We start from the raw sequence: 12,073 nt of genomic DNA, 5'->3' as shown, positions 1-12,073 counted from the left end.
GGTTGTGCTCACCTCGATGCCCATCTTCGCATGAAACCGATGCCAAAAAATCCTATAAATAGAGAAACCATCAGAAGTAACCCTAGATCGGAATTTCCGACGTCGCAAGCCTCTGTATCCACAAAAAAACAATCGGGAGTCTGTTCCGGCACCCTGCCGGAGGGGGAAATCATCACCGGAGGCCATCTTCATCATCCCTGTGGCCACCATGATGAGGAGGGAGTAGTCCACCCTCGGGGCTAAGGGTTTCTACCAGTGGCTATGTGTTTAATCTCTCTCTCTCTCTCTCTCGTGTTCTTGATGGCATGATCTTGATGTATCGGGGGCTTTGTTAATATAGTTGGATCATATGGTGTTTTCCCCTCTCTATCTTGTTGTGATGAATTGAGTTTTCCCTTTGAGATTTGATTTTATCGGATTGAATACTCTTATGGATCTGAGAGCACTTGATGTATGTCTTGATATGAATACTCGTGGTGATAATGGGGTATCATATTGATTCACTTGATATGTGTTTTGGCACTCAACTCGTGGATTCTCGAGGTGACATTGGGGTAATCTATGCATAGGGGTTTGACAACCCACAAGTATAGGGGATCAATTGTAGCTCTTTTCGATAAGTAAGAGTGTCGAACCCAACAAGGAGCACAAGGAAATGGCAAGTGGTGTTCCATAAGGTAATGTCTGCAAGTGCTGAAATTGTAAGTGGCAGAGTAGTTTGATAGCAAGGTAATTTGTAACAAGCAAGTAACGATAGTAGTAAAAAAGTGCAGCAAGGTAGCCCAATCCTTTTGAGGCAAAGGACAGGCCAAAACGGTCTCTTATGATAAGCAAAGCGTTCTTGAGGTACACAGGAATTTCATCTAGTCACTTCCATCATGTTGGCTTAATTCGTGTTCGGTACTTTGAGAATTTGATATGTGGGTGGATCGGTGCTTAGGTGATGTTCTTACTTGAACAAACCTCCTACTTATGATTAACCCTCCCGCAAGCATCCGCAACTATGAGAAAAGTATTAAGAATAAAATCTAACCATAGCATTAAACTTTTGGATCCAATCAGTCCCTTACGGAATAACGCATAAATTGGGGTTTAAGCTTCTGTCACTCTCGCAACCCACCATATAATTGCTACTCCACAATGCATTCCCTTAGGCCCAAATTTGGTGAAGTGTCATGTAGTCGACGTTCACATGACACCACTAAGGGAATCACAACATACATACTATCAAAATATCGAACACATATCAAGTTCACATTATTACTTGCAACATGATTTCTCCCGTGACCTCAATAACAAAAGTAACTACTCACAAACGATAATCATGCTCAAGATCAGAGGGGTATTAAATAGCATATTGGATCTGAACATATAATCTTCCACCAAATAAACCATATAGTAATCAACTACAAGATGCAATCAACTACTAGTCACCCACAAGCACCAATCTATAGTTCCTGTAACAAGATTGAACACAAGAGATGAACTAGGGTTTGAGGATATTTCCCTCCCCAAGATGGGAGACTTGTTGGTGATGATGATGACGATGATTTCCCCCTCCGGGAGGGAAGTTCCCCTGGCGGAATCGCTTCGCCGGAGGGCACAAGTGCTCTTGCCCAAGTTCCGCCTCGAGACGGCGGCGCTCCGTCCCGAAAGTCCTCTCCTTTTTTCTAGGTCAAAATGACTTATATACTAGAAGATAGGCACCGGAGGTGGGTCTGGGTGAGCACAACCCACCAGGGCGCGCCTGGGCTCCCTGGCGTGCCCAGGTGGGTTGTTCCCACCTGGTGGGCCCCCTTTGGTAGTTATTTGCTCCAATATTCCTCAAATATTCCATAAAAATTCTCCATAAAGTTTCAGCTCATTTGGAGTTGTGCAGAATAGGTGGCCTGACGTAGCTTTTCCAGGTCCAGATTTCCAACTGCCGGAATTCTCCCTCTTTGTGTATACCTTGCATATTATGAGAGAAAAGGCATTAAAATTACTCCAAAAAGCATTATTATGGATATTTTTTATAAATAACAGTAAGAAAACATGATGCAAAATGGATGTATCAACTCCCCCAAGCTTAGACCTTGCTTGTTGTCAAGCGAAAACCGAAATCGAAAAACATGTCCACATGCTTCAAGAGAGAGGTGTCAATAAAAACAAAATACGGACATAGAAGCATCATGTAGATTATTATAATAGCAACAAAATTAAACATAAGAATTTTATTATAGGACTTTTATCATAGACTTCTCATGAAAAAGTGACAGTTCATCACACAATTGAAGTATAAAGCAAAAACTCTATTAGAAACCAACAAACTATGTTCTCACTCAAGTTTGCAACTACAATTCATCATCTTTTCAGGAAGGGTCACGTGTCGAAGCCTTTAGGAAAGTCCACATATTCAACCATCATATAGTCTTCTATGATTGCTAACACTCACCTCGTGCACATGAGAAAAACGTTTTAACCGGACACATAGAAAGATAGGGGCTTATAGTTTTGCTTCCCAATGTATTCACCTCGAGGGTGATGTCAAAATTAATAACTCATGCTATCTATATTCAACTGGACATATGCGCCTAGATATTTCCTCAACACGTGCTTGACAAAGGAGAAAAATAAAAAGGAATAGAAGGAAAACTTTGACTCTTTGCATAAAAGTAAATACATAAAAGTAAAAGATAGGCCCTTCGCAGAGGGAAGCAGAGGTTGCCATGCGCTTATTTGTTTGTATGCTCAACTCCTTAGTGCAAAAGAATGTCACATTGCATTCCCCTTGTGATAGCGACCTTTATTATGCAGTCTGTCGCTTTTATTCTTCACCATCACAAGTTCGTGCAACGCTCAATTTTCCCTTACACTAAATGATCTCACACATTTAGAAGCAATTTTTATTGCCTTTTTGCACCGATGACAACTTACTTGAGGGATCTTGGTCAATCCCTAGGTAGGTATGGTGGACACTTGAAAATAAGATTTGGGTTTAAGGGTTTTTGGATGCACAAGTAGTATTCTACTTAGTGCGGAATTTTTGGCTAGCAAAGATAGGGGCAAGCACCACATGTTAAAGGATCTATGACAATATGACTTCTATGTGAATATAAACAAACATAAACCATTAAGTTGTCTTCCTTGTCCAACGTCAACAATTTTGGCATATAATATTTTGATGAGGGCTCACAATCACAAAAGATTTATAGGATAGAATATTTATATGTGAATCTTCTCTTCCCTCATTAATTATTTCATGAGTTGCATCATTGACTAATGCTATGTTTGTCAATCTCTAATAAATTTTCCTACTTATACTTTTCCTTATGTGGTGTCATCACCTACCATAAGATTAGTATATGATCGTTTCTTTGTTTATTTCCTTTCTTTCTTTCGATTCCTTTCTCTTTTCATTTTTATTTGCAATAAGAAAGTAAAGAGAGCAAAATCTCAAACTAAACTTTATTATATAACTTGCACATGATTACAAGGATAGATCACTAAGCAAACTCTCAAAGAAGAAAGGACTGAACTAACTTTTATTCATCTAAAGCAAAAGATCGAACTAAAATAAGTAAAGACAAAAAGATAGTGGGATGGTACGATACTGGGGCACCTCCCCCAAGCTTGGCGGAAGCCAAGGGGAGTGCCCATACCCGATACTCAGTTCTCTTTTTGTGGTGAAGATGGTGGTGGTGAAGAGAATTGTGCCTTCAACTTTTTCATATTATAGTTGAGGAGAGAAACTTCCTCTTTTAAATCGTCGACTTCCAGCTCCAGTTTCAAGATCCTGTCACATAAATCCCCTTTGCTTCTCTACCGAAAACGAAGAGGAATAGATCGGTTTTTAGACCGGTTAGTTCTCTTAGGGAGACTTGACTTCTTGAACTCCATGTGCATATCCCCAGGTTGAGGTAGAGGGACATCCTCCTCCTCCGAGTTTGAATCATCGATCCTCATCAAATGAGCATCCTCTTCGTCATCAGTAGTTCATCCATAAGGAGATAGGTCCCCATAGGTCTTTGGGTCAGCAATGAGATGTGAGACATAGCTCTTTCCGTCAGAGTCTTGGGACGACATATTTTCAGAACTATGCAGAAAATAGCAAGAAAAGAGAACATGAGATTTCTTCGCGATACGGTGATCAACAGGTTCGGGAAGTTTATATAGATTTTTTTTATCTTGGGGGACAAGCAAACGAAAGAAAAACGGAGTCTGGAAGGTGTCCCAGGTGGGCACAACTCACCTGGGCGCGCCAAGCAAGCCTGGCGCGCCCTGGTGTCTTGTGCCCACCAGGCCTGGCGCGCCCTGGCGTCTTGTGCCCACCTGGGGATGCTTCCTAGAAGTTTCTTTATTTCCAAATTTTCTAAATATTCCAAAACTGATAAAAAATATTTTTGCAATTTTTTCGGAGTCAGTTTACTTACCGTATCACGCACCTCCTTATTTTCATGATTCCGGAGTGTACCGGAAGGACTCTTTTATGTGTTCTTCTAGTGTCAAAGTTTGGATAACATTATTTTCAACATTAATGGGTGTACCTGAGATATAATGCTTTACTCGTTGCCCATTGACCACCTTCCGGTTATTACCTTCGGAATTATTTATTTTGATGGCTCCAGACTGATAAACCTCCTCGATAACATAGGGGCCTTCCCATTTTGAGAGGAGTTTTCCTGCAAAGAATCTGAAACGAGAGTTGTACAAAAGAACATATTCTCCGACTTTAAACTCACGCTTTTAGATTCTTTTGTCATGCCATCTTTTAACTTTTTCTTTGAATAATTTTGCATTTTCATAAGCTTGGGTTCTCCATTCATCTAATGAGCTAATATCAAATAACCTCTTTTCACCAGCAAGTTTGAAATCATAATTGATCTCTTTGATGGCCCAATATGCTTTATGTTCTAACTCAAGAGGCAAATGACAAGCTTTTCCATAAACCATTTTATATGGAGACATACCCATAAGACTTTTATATGTTGTTCTATAAGCCCAAAGTGCATCATCTAATTTCTTAGACCAATTCTTCCTGGACCTATTGACAGTCTTTTGCAAAATTAATTTTATTTCTCTATTGCTAAGTTCAACTTGACCACTAGACTGAGGATGATAAGGTGATGCAATTCTATGGTTAACATCATACTTGGCAACCATTTTATGGAAAGCACCATGAATAAAGTGTGAAACACCATCAATCATTAAATATCTAGGGACTCCAAGCCTTGGGAAAATAACTTCCTTAAGCATTTTAATAGAGGTGTTGTGATCAGCACTACTGGTTGGAATAGCTTCTACCCATTTAGTAACATAATCAACAGCAACCAAAATATGTGTATACCCATTAGAGGAAGGAAAAGGTCCCATGTAATCAAATCCCCAAACATCAAATGGTTCAATAGCAAGTGAATAATTCATATGCATTTCTTGACGCTTAACGATATTACCTATTCTTTGACATTCATCACAAGATAAGACGTACTTATGGGCATCCTTGAAGAGAGTAGGCCAATAAAATCCAGATTGCAATACCTTGTGAGTAGTTCTATCTCCAGCATGATGCCCCCCATAAGCTTCGTAGTGACATTTACGTAGGATTTGCCCCTGTTCTTGCTCAGGTACACAACATCTAATAATACCACCTACTCCTTCTTTATAAAGATGTGGCTCATCCCAAAAGTAATGTCTTAAATCATAGAATATTTTTTTCTTTTGTTGGTAAGTAAAGCTAGGTGGTAAATATTTAACAACAATGTAATTAGCATAATCATCATACCAAAGAGTACTGTGAGCAACATTTATTGCAGCTAACTGCTCGTCAGGAAAACTATCATCAATAGGTAGTGGGTCATCAAGCACATTTGCAAGCCTAGATAAATTATCAGCTACAGGGTTCTCAGCTCCTTTTCTATCAAGAATATGCAAATCAAATTCTTGTAACAAAAGAACCCATCGAATAAGTCTAGGTTTAGCATCTTTCTTTTCCATAAGATATTTAATAGCAGCATGGTCTGTGTGAAAAGTTACTTTGGAATCAACAATATAAGGTCTAAATTTATCACAAGCAAACACCACTGCTAAGAATTCGTTTTCGATAGTAGCATAATTTCTTTGAGCGTTGTCTAGAGTTTTACTAGCATAATGAATAACATTCAGTTTCTTATCAGCTCTTTGTCCTAGAACAGCACCAACAGCATAATCACTAGCATCACACATAATTTGAAAATTCAAGTTCCAATCAGGTGGTTGAATAATAGGTGCAGAAATTAAGGATTTCTTGAGTGTTTCAAAGGCTTATAAACAATCATCATAAAAACAAAAGGAATATCCTTTTGCAAAAGTTTGTAAGAGGCCTAGAAATTTTAGAAAAGTCTTTGATAAATCTCCTATAGAAACCAGCATGACCTAAGAAACTACGAATACCTTTTATATCTTTAGGACATGGCATTTTCTCAATTGCATCAACCTTTGCTTTGTCCACTTCAATACCTCTTTCAGAAATTTTATGACCCAAGACAATGCCTTCATTAACCATAAAGTGGCACTTCTCCCAATTCAAGACAAGATTTGTTTATTCACATCTCTGCAAAAATCGATCAAGATTGTTTAAACAATCATCAAAAGAATTCCCATAAACAGAGAAGTCATCCATGAAAACCTCAACAATCTTTTCACAAAAGTCAGAGAATATACCAGTCATACATCTTTGAAAGGTAGCAGGTGCATTCCATAAACCGAAAGGCATACGTCTATAAGCATAGGTTCAAAAGGGACAAGTAAAAGTGGTCTTTTCTTGATCAGGTGGAGAAAATGGGTATTTTTTAAAACCAGAATATCCATCAAGGAAGCAAAAGTGTGTGTGCTTAGATAATCTTTCAAGCATTTGATCAATAAAAGGCAGAGGGTAATGATCTTTTCTAGTTGCTTTGTTTAACTTTATAAAATCAATTACCATTCTATAACCTGTAACAATTCTTTGTGGAATAAGTTCATTCTTATCATTAGGAACAATAGTTATACCTCCTTTCTTAGGGACACGATGAATAGGACTTACCCATCTACTATCAGCTATGGGATAGATTATACATGCTTCCAGAAGTTTTAATATTTCCGTTCTTACCACTTCTTTCGTCTTCGGGTTTAACCGACGTTAGTGATCTACAACAGGTTTAGCGTCAGGTTCCATATTAATTTTGTGCTGACATAGAGTGGGACTAATGCCCTTTAAATCATCGAGAGTATATCCAATAGTAGCTCGGTGCTTCCTTAGAACTTTCAATAATCTTTCTTCTTCATGTTCTGAAAGGTTAGCACTAATAATAACATGATATATCTTCTTTTCATCAAGATAAGCATATTTAAAAGTGTCTGGCAATTGTTTTAATTCAAACACAGGATCACCTTTAGGTGGAGGAGGACCTCCTAGAGTTTCAATAGGAAAATTGTGTTTAAGTAGAGGACATTGTTCAAAGAAAATCTTATCTATTTCATTTCTTTCATGCATCTGAAAATCATTTTCATGGTCTAGCAAATACTGTTCTAAAGGATCAGTAGGCGGTACAACAATAGAAGCAAGACCAATTAATTCATCCTTACTAGGCAATTCTTTTTCATGAAGCTTTCTACTAAACTTGGAAAAATTAAACTCATGAGACTCATCACCAAAACTAACATCGACAGTTTGTTTCTCACAATCTATCTTAGCATTAATGATGTTCAAGAAAGGTCTACCAAATATAATGGGACAAAAGTCATCTTGTGGGGAACCAAGAACAAGAAAATCAGTAGGGTATTTTATTTTCCCACACAAAACTTCAACATATCTAACAATCCCAATTGGTGAAATAGTGTCTCTATTAGCAAGTTTAATAGTAACATCTCTGTCTTCTATCTCTCCAGGTGCTATGTCATTCATAATTTCTTGGTATAAGGTGTAAGGAATAGCACTCACACTAGCACCTATGTCTTCATGATAACAGTGATCTCCTATTTTAACTGAGATGACGAGCATGCCAAGAACAGGTCTATGTTTATCCTTTTTATCAGGTTTGGCAATTCTAGCAGCTTCTTCACAAAAGTAAATAACATGCCCATCCATATCTTCTTCCAAGAGATCTTTAACCATAGCAATACTAGGTTCTACTTCAATTTGTTCATCAGGTTTAGGTGTTCTAATATAGCTTTTGTTGACCACAGTTGAAACTTTAGCATGTTCCTTTATCCTAACAGGGAAAGGTGGTTTCTCAATATAAGTAGTAGGGACAACTGGATCAACATTATAAAGTATAGGTTCTTCTTTAACTGGTACCGGTTCTTTAGTTTCTTCTTTAATAGGTGGGTGATATTTAAACCACTTCTCTTTAGGGAGATCAACATGAGTAGCAAATGATTCACAAAAGGAGGCTACTATCTCAGAGTCAAGTCCATATTTAGTGCTAAACTTTTGAAAAGCATCGGTATCCATAAAAGATTTAACACAATCATACTTAAGTTTAATACCTGACTCTTTACCTTTTTCGAGTTCCCAATCTTCAGAGTTGCGTTTAATTATTTCCAAAAGATCCCACCGGAATTTAATAGTCCTCTTCATAAAAGAACCAGCACAAGAAAAGTATCAAGCATGGTTTGATCATCACGAGAAAGCCGAGCATAAAAGTTCTGGATAATAATTTATCTTGAGAGCTCATGATTGGGGCATGAATATAGCATTGATTTAAGCCTCCCCCAAGCTAGAGCGATACTTTCTCCTTCACGAGGCCAAAAATTATATATATAATTTCGACCAAGATTAACTAGATGCATAGGATACTTTTTTGGTGGAACTCCAATTTCAAACGATTCCAGTTCCAAGATCCAATATCATCGCATAGCCTGTACCATGCCAATACTTTTCCCTTCAAAGATAAAGGGAAAACCTTCTTCATAACTTCATCTCTGGGTAAACCTGCAAGCTTGAACAATCCAAAAATTTGTTCTACATATATCAAGTGCATATCAGGATGTTCGGTTCCATCTCCTGCATAAGGATTAGCTAGCAGTTGTTCTATCATACCCGAAGGAATTTCATATTCAATATTTTTAGTAGGTGCAGTAGGTTGAGGGGTAGCTAATTGTGGTTCTGGTCGAGGTGAAGATACCCCGAACAAACCCCTCAAAGGATTGTTTTCCATAGTAATAAGTGACAATAAATTTCAGCACACTATATAAATGTTTCCTTACCAAATTCCACTTACCAAAGGTGCTTCATTCCCTGGCAACGATGCCAGAAAATAGCCTTGATGACCCACAAGTATAGAGGACCAATTGTGGCTCTTTTCGATAAGTAAGAGTGTCGAACCCAACGAGGAGCAGAAGGAAATGACAAGTGGTTTTCCGTAAGGTAATGTCTGCAAGTGCTGAAATTGTAAGTAGCAGAGTAGTTTGATAGCAAGGTAATTTGTAACGAGCAAGTAACGATAGAAGTAACAAAAGTGCAACAAGGTAGCCCAATCCTTTTGAGGCGAAGGACAGGCCAAAACGGTCTCTTATGATAAGCAAAACGTTCTTGAGGGTACACGGGAATTTCATCTAGTCACTTTCACCATGTTGGTTTAATTCGTGTTCGATACTTTGATAATTTGATATGTGGGTGGACCGGCGCTTAGGTGTTGTTCTTACTTGAACAAACCTCCTACTTATGATTAACCCTCCCACAAGCATCCACAACTATGAGAAAAGTATTAAGAATAAATTCTAACCATAGTATTAAACTTTTGGATTCAATCGGTCCCTTACAGAATAGCGCATAAACTGGGGTTTAAGCTTCTGTCACTCTCGCAACCCACCATCTAATTGCTACTCCACAATGCATTCCCTCAGGTCTAAATTTGGGGAAGTGTCATGTAGTCGACGTTCACATGACACCACTAAGGGAATCACAACATACATACTATCAAAATATCGAACACATATCAAGTTCACATGATTACTTGCAATATGATTTCTCCCGTGACCTCAAGAACAAAAGTAACTACTCACAAACGATAATCATGCTCAATATCAGAGGGGTATTAAATAGCATATTGGATCTGAACATATAATCTTCCATCAAATAAACCATATAGTAATCAACTACAAGATGTAATCAACACTACTAGTCACCCACAATCACCAATCTGTAGTTCCGGTAACAAGATTGAACGCAAGAGATGAACTAGGGTTTGAGAGGAGATGGTGATGTGGAAGAATTTGATGGAGATTTCCCTCCCCAAGATGGGAGAGTTGTTGGTGATGATGATGACGATGATTTCCACCTCCGGGAGGGAAGTTCCCCCGCGGAATCGCGCCGCCGGAGGGCAAAAGTGCTCCTGCCCAAGTTCTGCCTCGAGATGGCGGTGCTCCGTCCCAAAAGTCCTCTCCTTATTTTTTCTAGGTCAAATTATCTATATACCAAAAGATGGGCACCGGAGGTGGGCCTAGGTGAGCACAACCCACTAGGGCGCGCCTGGGCTCCCTAGCGCGCACAGGTGGGTTGTGCCCACCTAGTGGGCCTCTCTGGTAGTTATTTGCTCCAATATTCTTCAAATATTCCATAAAAATTCTCTGTGAAGTTTTAGCTTATTTGGAGTTGTGCAGAATAGGTGGCCTGACGTAGCTTTTCCAGGTCCAGATTTCCTGCTGCAGGAATTCTCCCTCTTTGTGTATACCTTGCATATTATGAGAGAAAAGGCATTAGAATTACTCAAAAAAGCATTATTATGGATAAAAACATTACAAATGATAGTAAGAAAACATTATGCAAAATGGACGTATCAGGGTTGATGCACGTTCTCGTCTTTTGTTTCTCCGGTAGAAATCCCGGGGCACTCTTTGAGGTTCTTTGTGTTGGATTGAGTATTATGAATCTGAATTTGCTTTGGTGATATTTTAGTACGAACTCTGGATAGATCGATCGGAAAGAATAACTTAGTGTTATTTTAGTACGAACTCTTGATAGATCGATCGGAAAGAATAACTTGGTGTTATTTTAGTACGAACTCTTTGATAGATCGATGCAAAGAATAGCTACAAACAATTTCTTCTTATGTTCTCTGCTAGATAGGAACTTTGGAGTGATTCTTCATCGCACGTTGAAGGATTGTTGTATGATCCAATTATATTAGCATTGTTGAGAGATTGCACTAGCGAAAGTACAAACCCTAGGCCTCATTTTCAAGCATTGCAATATCGTTTGTGCTCCATTTTATCAATTGCTATCTTGCTGTTTTTTATTGTTCTTGTTACAAAAATCAATATCTACTATCCATATTACACTTTTATCACCATCTCTTCGCCGAACTAGTGCACCAATAAAATTTGCCATTGTATTTGGTGTGTTGGGGACACAAGAGACTCTTTGTTATTTGGTTGCAGGGTTGTTTGAGAGAGACCATCTTCATCCTGCGCCTCCCATGGATTGATAAACCTTAGGTCATCCACTTGAGGGAAAATTGCTACTGTCCTACAAAACTCTGCGCTTGGAGGCCCAACACAAGTCTACAAGAATAAAGTTGCGTAGTATACATCAAGCTCTTTTCTGGCGCCGTTGCCGGGGAGGTGAGTGCTTGAAGGTATATCTTTAGATCTTGCAACTGAATCTTTTAGTTTCTTGTTTTATCACTAGTTTGGTTTACAAAAAGAAAACTACCAAAAATGGAATTGAGGTTGCATCATATTATTCATCTTTATAATGTTTTTCGTGAAAATGATGGAAAGGAAAATTGTGCTCAATTGATAGAAGAAGAATTCAATTAAATGTTTGGCGAATCTTTGAATGATGAGCATGATTGCAATGTTGTTAGTATAAATTCTGTGAATTTCCAAAATGCTAATGATGATTGCACTAGTCATGAGAAAATTATTTCTTATAAGCATGTCAATTTTTGTGGAGAGGAAAGGCTTTGTGAAGACGTGCCTTATAGGGAAGATAGGTTTTGTAAGAAGGATAAGCATGATAGGACCAATTTTTTGCTCAAAGTGATAGATGAATTTGCTACAAAATTATGTTCTCTTTGTCCTATTACTCGTGAACTTTGCAATAAGGATGGTCATCTTAATTTCCAATGCATGC

Source organism: Triticum urartu, chromosome 5A, assembly GCF_056163025.1.
Source record: "Triticum urartu cultivar PI428250 chromosome 5A, HENAU_Tu73, whole genome shotgun sequence".
Lineage (NCBI taxonomy): Eukaryota > Viridiplantae > Streptophyta > Magnoliopsida > Poales > Poaceae > Triticum > Triticum urartu.
Note: the sequence above shows the minus strand (reverse complement) of the source record.